The 12,574-nt window shown below is 37.5% G+C and overlaps 1 protein-coding gene and 1 long non-coding RNA gene across 15 annotated transcripts in view; both read left to right on the top strand.

Annotated features, from left to right (window-relative positions):
- Positions 1-12,574, top strand: part of TRIP12 (thyroid hormone receptor interactor 12) — a 199,150-nt gene that overhangs the window by 68,262 nt on the left and 118,314 nt on the right. For 10 of the 13 annotated variants that reach the window (XM_069104627.1, XM_069104626.1, XM_069104625.1 and 7 more), the window contains exon 2: positions 3,939-4,073. The exons of the other annotated variants lie outside the window; for them this stretch is intronic. The gene's annotated coding sequence lies outside the window, so the exon portion shown is untranslated. The remainder of the gene's footprint in view (positions 1-3,938; positions 4,074-12,574) is intronic. 13 annotated transcript variants of the gene reach the window in all.
- LOC138174365 (uncharacterized) overlaps positions 8,776-12,574 on the top strand; it is a 4,083-nt gene continuing 284 nt past the window's right edge. For both annotated transcript variants that reach the window (XR_011171693.1, XR_011171692.1), the window contains exon 1: positions 8,776-12,559. This is a non-coding gene — a long non-coding RNA (uncharacterized lncRNA). The remainder of the gene's footprint in view (positions 12,560-12,574) is intronic.

Here is a 12,574-nt window from a genome sequence, read left to right as displayed (position 1 = left end):
GGACCTTCCAATCATTCAATCAATTACAAAGTCCCTGTTCTAAATACTACTCCACCCCTAGGCTGTACCTTCATTTAGTCCACCACAAAGCCCCTCTTCTCAAATGGAGATTAGTTTCCAATCTAAGTAAAGTACATTCATTTGTTCAACCATAGAACACAAAAAGGTCAAAAGTTCCCCACCCCTGGATCACAATTGAATCTACCCCAGAGTTACATCAAGTTTAAGCACAGCACTTAATACCCAAATGGAGGTCTTTTCTTCATCTTGACATGAGGCAAGTTCTCAGCAATCTTAGTTCCTGGGGAGACAAGGCTTAGCAAGGCCACAAGATACATTGCCAGTCCCTTCATTAATTCATCCTCTGTCTGTGGAACAGTCCTAGAACCCCTGAAAACATTAGCAAAACCCTCTCCCAGGATTTCTGTAAACATACAACAAGAAAATCCTTCTTCAGGGCTTCTGAACCAACAGAAAGGTTCCCAGACCCCTGCAACAACAGCACTGTCCTTCACCAGTGGACAATATTCACTCTCCGTTTGCAGGACAGTCTCAGTAGCTCTGAACCAACAGAAAGGTTCTCAGACCCCTGCAACAACAGCACTGTCCTTCACCAGTGGACAGTATTCACTCTCTGCCTGCAGGACAGTCTCACAGCTTCTTAACCAAAAGCCAGGTTCCAGGACTTCTTCAACAAAAGGACTGTCTTTCACCAGTGGACAAATCTGGCAAAACAACACCAAAACAGACAAAGTACCAGCAAAACAGCCATGTCTCCTCAGTCCTTGGCAGCTCAGGGAGCAGGTCTCAAAAGTCCAGGGCGATTCAAAGTGGCCCCCAGCAATTCTCTCAGTCTCTCTCTGCCTCCACGAGGTGCTGCTTCCAAAAAGTTCTTCTGCTTCTCTCTTGTCTCACCAGCTCCTCCCAGCTCAAGACTTTCTTTTCACATCAACAAGTCCATCCCACAGGTGGGATTAACAAGCTCTGGGTTTTAACACAATCAATTTGAAAAACAAGCCAATACAGGTCACAGTAAGCAACATCATTAGGTTCTGTTTTATAATCCATTTTGCTCTTCTTCCATTAAAAGAATGAGTCCATCCCATTCACATTCCAAATCATGAACCTTAATTGTTCATTTCTCTCCATCCTATTCTTTTAATCTGCCTTCTCCTTGTTTCTCTAGTCTTCTTGATTGAGAAAGAGGGAAGAGGGTAGTGAGTGCATTTGCTGTCTCTGCTCTGGGTTTAATGAAGTCTTGGCTTCTCTTTACTTTTTTTTTTCATTTCTCAAATGCTTTATTAACTTCTGATTTACATCATTCATTTCTGCCAGATTTTGAGTTACAAATTTTCTCCCCATTTTTCCCCTACCCACCGCCCCAAAATAGCAGTCCCACAGGATATCTCCTCCTCCATTCTGCTCTCTCCCATATTTTCTCCCATACCCCCTTCGACTTTTCCAGTAGGGCATGGTGGATCTCTATGCCCCAATGCCTATATATCTTATTTCCCAATTGCCTGTAAAATAGTATTAATTATATATATATATATATTTTTTTATATATATATATATATATATATATATATATAATTTTTTTTTTAAACATTTGATTTTAAAACTTTTGAGTTCCAGATTCATTCCCTTCCTCCCTTGTCACCCACCCTTACTGTATAGGTTGTACATGTGTAGCTAATGTAGGAATGTTAATAATTCAACTTTGATAAGTTCCTTATGATTTCTTTTCCCTGTTTAGCTTCTCATGCATCTCTTGCTTCTTGTATCTGAATGTCAGATTTTCTATTCAAAACTGGTTTTTTCATCAAGAATGCTTGAAAGTCCTCTATTCCACTGAATGACCATATTTTCCCCTGAAACATGATACTCAGTTTTGCTGGGTAGGTGATTCTTGGTTTTAATCCCAGCTCCTTTGACCTCCGGAATATCATATTCCAAGCCCTTTGATCACTCAGTGTAGAAGCTGCCAGATTCTGAGTTATCCTGATTGTGTTTCCACAATATTCAAATTGTTTCTTCCTTGTTGCTTGTAATATTCTTTCCTTGATCTGGGAATTTCGGAACCTGGCTATAATTCCTAGGAGTTTTCTCTTTGGGATCTTTTTCAGGGGGTGATCGTGGATTCTTTCAAGCTCTGTTTTGCCCTCTGGTTCTAAAACCTCAGGGGCAGTTTTCCTTGAGAATTTCTTGGAGGATGATTTCGAGGTTCTTTTCCTGATCATGGCTTTCAGGTCGTCCAATAAATTTTAAATGATCTCTCTTAAGATGTGGCACTTTGGATTGAGCACAATACTACTCTTCAGGTGTAGTGAAAAATAAAGATCTATCAAAGTAATAAAACTCGAACCTTTCTTCTGATTATAATTATTTTCTGCTAATTATTTTCTGCCTTTTGTCATAGTCCAGGTCTGTCTAACTTGCAGCATGCCAGAGGATTTTTTTTTTTTTTAAGCAGTCGGGGTTAAGTAACTTGCTCAAGGTTACACGGCCAGTTATTTTTGTGTGGGTGCCGAGTATCTGAGGCTGGAACTGATCCCAGGTCTCCCGACTCTGGGGCCAGCACTCTTACTCACTGTGCCACCTGGCCCACATGCCCCCCCCCCCCCCCCCCCCCCCCCCCCAGCCAGAGGATTTCAGGCGACCCTCAAAATGTATAGGGAAACATTTTTCATTTTTTGAGGGCTGCTGGAAATATCCTTTGGAGTGCCCATGGGCGCAGGTTGTTTAGGTTTGTTATAGTCATTCCTAGCAAAAGTGCACTAATAACTTATCTTCAAAGAGGTGAACATAATTGGTGGAACTTGAGAGTTTTTGTTGGCCTCTTTTGTTTTGGTGAATCAAGTGATTCAGTGGCTAATTGAAGAGTTTAGTTAATCAGTAACTTTTCTAGTTCAGACTACTCTTTGGGACAGGAAGTGAGTGAGTTTTAGTTGATTGATTTTCTTCAGAGAAGAGGGTGCCCCTTTAGCATGACCCACTCTTCTTATTGGCGCTTATCACTTTTGCTCAGTGTTGAGTTTCTGAAGTCACATAGACCATTCCAGAGGCCATATCAGGATGATTTTCTGAGAACAGGCAAGATCTTCCTTTTTCCAAAAAGCAAAAATATTTAACATATGATGATCTTTTATTTCTTTGTTTCAGACTTTCTTAGCTAACTTTAGATGAACTTCAGTGACAGGTTTTATGATTCTGCTGTGGCCTTACAAACTTAGTTGATATAAACTGTTTATTGAAATAGATGATTTGTGAACTTTAGTTTCCATGGTATGAAGAAGGGAGTAAGTACCAAAATACTTGTCATTAGTTTTATTCTTTGACCTATAAAATAACAGAATTTTAGACCTTTAGACATTTGTTCATAGGAAAATTATTATGTGTCGGTATAGGTGTTAGATAACATTTCTTGCCTGCAATGGTAGGTTCATAATCGGTGCTCAACAATTTTTGTTAAATTAATGGGTTAACTTTTAGTCTGTTAGGTGAGAGATGACTTGAAGATATTTCCGGGTTATATGCATTTAGTGAATATTGGGTTTCTCCAGGGGACTAGATTCTCCTCTTTTTAGTTGACCTTCATAGCTTTCTAAGTTTCCAAGTTTTCCAAGTTTCTGGTACATTAATGGACTGCTTTTCTTGCATATATTTTCAGTTAATAAGCTTTTGAATTTGTGACAGTTAATTCAGTTGTGGTTTGCACTCTTCTAATTGTAGTTGAAATCTAATCTATTCTAAGTTGTTAGGGGAATACAAAGAGAGACCATTTATTAATTTGATTTCTATTCCTTCTAAATTAGCAGAGTTCATCTCTCCTGCCTGGTTTATAGACTACTTTTTCTGCTTGAGATATTTTTTTTGGTAGCATTTAGTTTCAAACATCTTGTTAACTAGAAAATATGCTTATTTGTTGGCTATGGCAGTGTCAACTGAGGAAGGCTGGACAGAAAGCAGTTCCAGAAGGTGCCAAACTCACGGGTGTGGCTACTACTACCTGTCAGGGAGCAACTTATCTGTTCTGTTTTGGTATACCAAGGTTGCAGAAGTCCAACTAACAGGTAAAAATTAAATTGTGATTTGTCTTTAAGTGCTTAAAAGAAAAATTATTTTCTATTTCTTAATGTTATATACTGATACCGATTTGTAGTTTAAATGTCAGGTTTTTTGTTAAAATAGCACTTCGTGATATTGGAAATTTATCCAGTATATAATTGTTTGGCATATAGTTTTGTTGGACCTATTTTAGAATTTTAATAAATATATTTTCAATACACATCTAATGGATTCTGTGTGGAAAAAATACATTGGTGGCCGTATTTTGAACAGTGTTAAGCTAATGAAGTTTCCAAAACAAAATTAATAAAGTTTCCAGTTTTTTTTTGTTATGCTTTTAGTGCTGTCATATGTTAAAAATATAAAAGTAATTAAAAAAATTTTAAACAACTTGGTTGAAAGGGTAGATCTTCACTGATTCAATTCAAGGAAAACATTGGTAGAACTTTCCTTAAAGAGAAAAGCCATTGCATAAGTTTTTTTGTGGGGGAGGGGTTCATAAAAACCCTGTAAGATTTTTATTTTGTTTAGAAACAAAACAAAACATTTAGTGTTTCTGTAAGTGCAGGCTGCTCTTATTGGCTACTTGTTAGGTCTTATATTGACTGAATGTCAGAAGAAGGTGTTAGGATACCTGTGGGGCGTATAGGAGATGTTACTTGAATCAGTTAATATGGAATAGGAGTGACTGATGCCTTTTGTCTAGGAATTTATTACTAATCTGTGGAGACATTCATTATGTTTTTATTTATTTCTTTTTTAAAGAAACATCACTAACATTTCCTCCAGTTTTCCTTTACCTGCCCCACCCAGAAAACCTTCCCTACATAAAAAATAGTATTTCAAAGGTAAAAAAAGAAAAAGGGGAAAATCATTACTGAAGAGTGCAGTGAAAAAAATCTGAAAACGTGTGCAGTATACAACACTCGTAGACCTTCCATTGGTGCAAACAGGTTGACTTGGGAGTGTCTTCTTATCTCTTTTGAGCCATCCTTGTTCTTTATAAATATGTAGTATTCACTTGATTTATTCTTTTGGCTTCTCTATATTTACATTGTTGTAGTCACTGTGTGGAGCAGCTTGGTGGTGAAGTGGGTAGAGTTCTGGGCCCGAAATTAGAAAGACTTATCTTCCTGAGTTCAAATTTGACCTCAGACACTTATTAGTTATGTGATCCTGGACAAACCACTTAATCCCATTTGCTCCAGTTTCCTTAGATGGAGAAGGAAATGGCAAACTATTCCAGTATCTTTGCCAAGAAAAGCCCAGTGGGGTGCATGTTGTTTTCCTGGCTTTACTTACTCCACATCAGTTAATGTAGATCTTTTCATGCTTCTGTATCCCTCAGTTTCTTATGGTATAGTAATCCCTTATATAGTTTGTTTAGCCATTCCCAAGTTTGATGAACATCTTTGTTTCCTAATCTTTGTTGTCAAAAGAAGTGCTGTTATAAATATTTTGGTGTATAGGGAGGCATTGTTTTTATCAGTGAAATTTGAGTTACTTTTTTTGTATAGTTCCAAAATGGTTATGTGGATTTAAACTTTAGCAACAATATTTCAGTGTACTTATCTTCCCACAGACCCTCCAACATGGAATGTTTCGATCTTTTGTTATCTGTCAGTTTGCAGGGACTGAAATGAAATCTGAGGGTTGTTTTTGTATTTTTCTTATTTGTGACATGGAGAGTTCTTTCATGTGATTGTTAAGTTTGCAGTTCTTTTGAGAACTACTTGTTCATATCTTCTGACTACTTAACTTTTTGAAGAATGGCTTTTGGTCATATATACATATGTTCATATTTGTACATATATGTACATATCTGTCTGTGGTTTGTATCTTGAATACTCAATCCTCACCAGAGACATTTGGACCTAGAATAAGAAGGGAATCAGGCAAATGGCAAAAAAGAAAATTTCTATCACATTTTTCTGATAAGAGACTGGTGTGTCTAGAAGTATAAAAACTAATTGAAGACTTTAATATATGTTGAATTTTTTTATATTGAATTAGTGTCTAAGGGACACAGCTTCCTAGGGTGATCAGGGAAGATCTTAGGAGCACAGGATCTTGAGCCCACAAGCAGCATACATTCTGTCACATGGAAGTGAAATCTAAGTAATTTGGGAAGCGCGAGGACTGTAGCAGATAAAATCAGAGCAGACTTTATGCTGAGCGCCTGGGGTTCTTAAGAGAGAGTTGAAGTGGGAGTGCTTTGCGTTCATAGTGGCCAACCATGGAAGGGAAACTAGTTATGGAAGTCAGTTTGTCTGGAATGTAGATCTTGTGAAAGGGATTACTATGCAATAATCAGTGTAGAAAGATAAGATAATAGAAACATAGAGCATCCTCATTTTACAGAAGAGGAAATGTTAAGAACCAGGAACCATAAATGACTTGCCCAGGAAGACCACAAAGCCAGACTGCTGAAGGATTTTGTATATCAAATATGCAGTAGTATGTATGGAATCTCAGAGGAACTAGGGAATGATGTGGTCATAGACTACCTCTTTAAAAATACCAATTTTGACACTATGTAGGGGATAGTTTAGAAACAGGATAAAGACCAAGTAAGAGACTATTGTAATGATGCAATTGAGAGGAGGTGGTCTGAGCTCTTGGATATGAATGCATCCAGAAAAAGATGGAATCCAGAGATGTTGATTTTTCCCTCAGGACTTATAGCTAATTAGATATAGTGGGTGAAGGAGCATGAAGAGTTAAAGACTTTGCTTAACTTGAAAGTGTGGGTTATTGGAAGAATGGGGGCACACTTTACAGAGATAGGAAATTGGGGAATAGATGGGTAGGTTTTTATGGAAATAGCATAAGTTTGGAATTTTGCACAAGCATCTAAGGGTAAATGTACAAATGATAGTTCATTGGTAAGCTGAGACTAGAGCTCAGGAGAGAAGTGAGCATTTAACCTTGGGAGCTGATGAAATCACCAGGAGAGTAAGTCTATAGAGAGAGAAGAGCTCTTAGAATGGATACTAGGGCATGTCTCTTTTATCAGGTATATCTCTAATCAGGGATAAAGGTAGGAAAAATTTACTTACTGCATAGTAGTATCTATATTGTAAATGAGATATTTCACACAAGTTGGGATTTTCAAAAAATTGGAATTTTAGGAATATAAATCATGAATTTTAAAAACATGAACCTTCTATCTTTTAAGTGCCAGGTGTATAGTATTTTCACTATTTTAGCTGAAACATTTTTTTTTTAAAGCAATTGGGGTTAAGTAACTTGCTCAAGGTTACACGGCCATTTATTCCTGGGTGTGGTGCTAAGTGTCTGAACCCGGATTTGATCCCAGGTCATCCCAACTCTGGGGCCAGTGCGCTTACTCACTGTGCTGCCTGGCTGCCCCTTAGCTGAAACTTTAAGAGACTTAAGTAAGTCTGATTATTTTTTACACTGCCTCTGATGCAGAAGGGAACTTTGCAGAATTCATTATATAATTTTCAGTAAGCAGTATACAAAGCATAATGTAATAATTCCTTGCTTTTTGACTCAGGGTTACTTGACATGTCAGTTACTGTTGCTGTTTTGTACTGTAATATTTTGATAGCCTCATTTTGAAGTTTTTGGTTTGACAATAAATGCTAAAAACATTGCTGTTTTTGAGTTCTTCAATTATGAATTTACTGTAAATGACTCTACCTTTAACAGTTTCCTGACCCCAGTTGTTTTGCTTCTAATAAATATGTTTTAACTATTCATTAAGTTTGTATATTGTTGTAAGGGCCACAGAAGCTTACCTGTTAATAAAGTCATTGTTTCTATAACTCTACCTCCTCCCTTAAAGAAATTGAAGGAAAAGGAATTGTAAATCTTAAAGTGGTATGTGAATATAAACTTTTATTTAGTTATTAATTTAGCTATTTCAATATCATTTTTGCTTGTTTCTACAGTGTATGTAGCCTGTGTTCCCATTACTTGAGATTGGTAGATAAAAGATGAATGATCAAGAATTTTATTGTATGTATAATCAAACCCAAGTCTCTGTTTGAATATTTATAGTGGAACTTAATTTCTGCTCAGCATTAACAATGTAATTTAGCATATTCCTGGGTTGCCTGCTGTTGCTAGCAATTGTATATTTAGAAAATTTCTGTTAATTTTGATATTTGCTTAAATAGCGATATGGTAGAAAAATAACAGATTCGGACCAGTTTTCTTTTTAATAGCCACAACACATTCCATCATTAACATGGTTTTTATATTCATATTCCTAATAAAATAGATATTTATTTATTACTGTTTTTAGAATGATTGGGTTGAGGGGCGGCCAGGTAGCACAGCGAATAAGAGCACCGGCTCCAGTGTTGGGACGACCTGGAGATCGAATCCTGGGCTCAGACACTCAGCACCACACCCAGAAATAATAACTGGCTGTGTAACCTTGAGCAAGTTACTTAACCCCGATTGCTTAAAAAAAAAAGAATGATTGGGTTGGTGGTATTTTGAATCTTGAATCATGTATTTAGAACTGAAAGAGATGTTAAGAGAGCCTGCAGTCTAGCCTTCTTGTTTTCCAGTTGAGGAAACAGGTTGGCCAGCATAGGGTCCTAAGGCCATTTAAATTAAGGCCAGTGCTGGAGGTCTTCTTGCCCGTCTTCCCGACTACTAAGTTTAGTGCCATTCTTAATCATCTTTGTAATGAAAAGGGAACGAAAGTGTTTGGCAGAGCAGTAAATAAACATGTGAACTCAGACTTTGGAATATATAGATATTTTCTTATAGAAGATACAAAGACAATTTTAATATCCTAACCCTCATAATCTTAAAATTTGGTTGTTTTCCATAACTGCCTACCAGATCATTTTGGGAAGTCAAGGAGTAGAGGGAAGAACAGCTGTCTAGGTGGCAGGGAAAAGACTAATTTGAGATTAAGGCTCATTGTGGAAGATGCTGCAGTATATAACTTGTTTACTTTAATATGTTGGAAGCCTTTTTCTGATTCTCCTGCTGCTAATGCCCTCCTTCCCAGATTCTTGTACTTAACTACTTGGTGTGTATTTTTATTTTTTAACTTTATGTTTATGCTGCACATATTTTATTTTGTTTACTTGAAGTTTTCCTTGTGCTAATACACCAATGGAAGAATGAGTCAGGTGGGGTAGGAGATGATCTAGAGTGAGATAGCAAAGTGGTGAAGTCCAAAGAGGCAGAAGCCTAGCAGAAAGTTGGAGTGCTGCTATTCTGACAGGGTCTACCACAAAATTTATATTGTACAGCTTCAACTAGACCTTCACTGCTGGTAGGCAATTGTATCCTACCTGCCTTACCTTATATTTTTACAGAAAAAATTGAAGCCATTGGCTGTGAACTCCCTCTTCTCCCCTCTTACTTACCTTCTGTAACTCAGGTTCTTTCAGCCTTTCTTCCTTACAAACCTAACCCTGCTTGTTCAAGTGATCTCATTTCACCCCGTCTCCTCCAACACTCTGTCCCTTCCGTCATCCCTATTCATTTGGACATGTTGTTCCCTAATCACTTATTTTCTCTCCAGTCACACATGTGATCACTGACTTTCCCTTAAGTACCCTTCTCCACAGAGACCACCCTATAGCCAATCCTCCTCCACCAACCATTTCATGCTTACTGCAGCAGCCTCCTGATTGGGCCTCATGTCCTACCATTCCAGCATCACTATAGCTTTCTCTCTGTTCCTCACAGCCAGCACTCCATCTTGCACATGGCTGGCTCCGTGCCTAAAACGCACTCCTGTCTCACCTCTCTGACTCTAGAAAACCCTGCTTTCTTCTAAGACTTAGCTCAAGTACTGACGACTGCAAGAGGCCTTTCATAGTTCCCACAAATGCTTGTCACCTGCCTCTTCTGTTACCCAGTCTCTGTTTTGTGATTCATGCACATTTATGAACCAGCTTGCTATCTTGGCAAGTGGAAGCACCTCAAGGGCCAGAATTTGTTTTGTTTTGTCTTTGAATGCCCCAGACCAGATCCATTGCCTGAGACGAGCTTGGTGTAATTAACCAAATAAAAAATCACAAAACCAAAACTAAAGAAAGAGTCTGGATAAATATTTAAAATAAAATCAATCTAAAGAACCTTTTATTAGTAGGTTAAAGACAATCTGTTGATACTAAGGAGGGAAGAAAAGAGTAGGTTCAGCTTCGTAGTAGCCAGACCCAATATCAGAGATTACTGGTTATTTAAAGAGTAGATGGCAAAAATCACATTAATGATCTCAGGAAGTTAAGTACAGTTTTAATAAATTATTGTTTCAAGGCAAAACTCCTTCAGTTTATTCACAGAGATACTCACTCCACAAGGAGAACACTGTAGGTTGCACAGTTCTAAGAATAACTCCTAAGTATCTAGACAGAGACAGGGCTGTTAGAAGTAATTCTGATAAAGGTGGAAGTACATAAAATGCTTGTGTTCCAGCAGTCAGTAACTAAGCGCCTGCTGTGAACCAGACCTAGTGCTAACCGTGGAAGAGACCACACCCTGCTCTCTTCTGGCCCCCCCCCTCGCAAAAAGCAAAACTAGTAACTGTCCCCAAAGGAAGGGGCACAACAAAAGGATAATTACATATGTGACCAAATAAATTTGGGAAAGAAGGATGGGACCCGAGAGACCAAGCAACCAGCTGTGCTTCAGATATGAAGCTCCTGGAGGGCAGCGAGTGTTTGCTTTTTTATTTGTATTTCCAGGAACATAAATTAGTATAGTGTCTAGGATGCCCTTAATAAATGTTTGCTTAATTGAAGTTCTTTAAAGTGAAACTAGAATTCCAAAAGATGGTTCTATCTTGGACTCTCCATACTACTTCCCTTGGTGATCTTATCAGCTTCCATGGATTTAATTACCATCTCTCTGCTGATGATTCTCAGGTCTACCTCTCCTGCCTCAAAGTCTCTCCTGACCTCCTATCTCATATCTCCAACTGTCTTTCAGACATCTTGAACTGAATGTCCAGCAGACACCTTCAACTCAATGTGTCCAAAATGAACTTTATTATCTTTCCCTCCTTAACTTCTCCCCCTTCCTACCAATGAACTTTTGAGGACAACAGAATCCTAGGAACCGTCTTGGGCTCTTCATCATCTCTCAGCCCTGCTTCCCCATCACAAAGCTGTTGTTAATGCCTGTTGACTTCACCTTTGCAGCATCTCAGATATACCCCCATCTGTCCTCTGATACCATCAACACTTGTGTTCAGGTCTTTATCATCTCAAGTCTGAACCATTGCAATAGCCTGATGGTAGATCTGCCTCCGTCAAGCCTCTCCCGACTTCAATCCATCCCTTATTCAGCCACTCAAGTGATTTCCCTAAAATAAAGGTTTGAGCTTGTTACCCCCTCCACTTAATAAACTTTAGGGGTTCTCTATTTATTATTTGTATATCCCTTTATTTTTCTCTATGTCAGCTAATTATTTGAACGTGACATTTTATATTTAGGATGAGTATCTGTTTGAACTTACTTTGGTATGTAGTCTAAGATGTGAATATAACCCTAATTTTTGCATAACTGATTTCTGTTAGTTCTTTGGTTTCTTAAGCATAGCCACCATGTTTGCTTGCTTGCCTAGTTTGTTTCATTGATTTTTTTTTTTAAATTTTTTCACTCATTCCAGGTAGTTTTGATGATCACTGCCCTAAAATAATTTTACGTCTTGTCATTCTAAGCCTCTGTCATTTCCTCTCTTTATTTTTTCTTCCTTATTTCTCTTGAGGTTCTTGAACTTTTCATTCTAAGATTACTGTATTTTAGTTCTGTAATCCCTTCATAATTGGGTATGTAGTAAATGTTTATTTTAGTCAAAGAATTATCATTTGCTTTATAGAGTTAGTTAAGAAATAGGAAAGCATATTAAATTGTCTTTGGAAAATAACAAAACTCTGTTTATGAACCAGAGCTTATCTTGGAAATAAAGGCACTTTTTAAAAAAGTACCACCATTTTACCACTATTGCTATTTGGAGGCAGAATATGGATTACAGTAGAGGTGTCAAATTCATCTGAGCAAAACTCTGGGTCAAAACCAGTTTAAAATTCTATTGGAAAATATTTAAATAAAAATGCGGTGTGACATAGATAATGTTAATTTGTAGTTTTCTAAATTAATGTGCAGCCCTACAACAATTTCAAGTGCAACTGAAATTGATTATCATAGGAAAGTGATAATCATAGAAATTCCGTAGGAAGGAAAATGTAGAGAAGGTCCTGGTAGATGTGAACTTATGACTAGTAAGGAAATGGGAATAACATTTGTATAAGAGGATTTGAGGGAAGATGTATGATAGGAATAGAAGGTTGGCTACTACTCATGTCATCAAAGGAATAGAAGGTTGGCTACTCATGTTATCAAAGGAATAGAAGGTTGGCTACTCATTAAGTTATCAAAGGAATAGAAGGTTGGATACTCATGTTATCAAAGGAATAGAAGGTTGGCTACTCATGTTATCAAAGGAATAGAAGGTTGGCTACTCATTAAGTTATCAAAGGAATAGAAGGTTGGCTACTCATGT

The sequence above is a fragment of the Petaurus breviceps genome, unplaced genomic scaffold (assembly GCF_028583685.1).
Source record: "Petaurus breviceps papuanus isolate PSGF00001 unplaced genomic scaffold, PetGlider_PUasm1.0 688, whole genome shotgun sequence".
NCBI lineage: Eukaryota > Metazoa > Chordata > Mammalia > Diprotodontia > Petauridae > Petaurus > Petaurus breviceps.
This window is presented reverse-complemented; position numbering and strand designations above follow the sequence as displayed.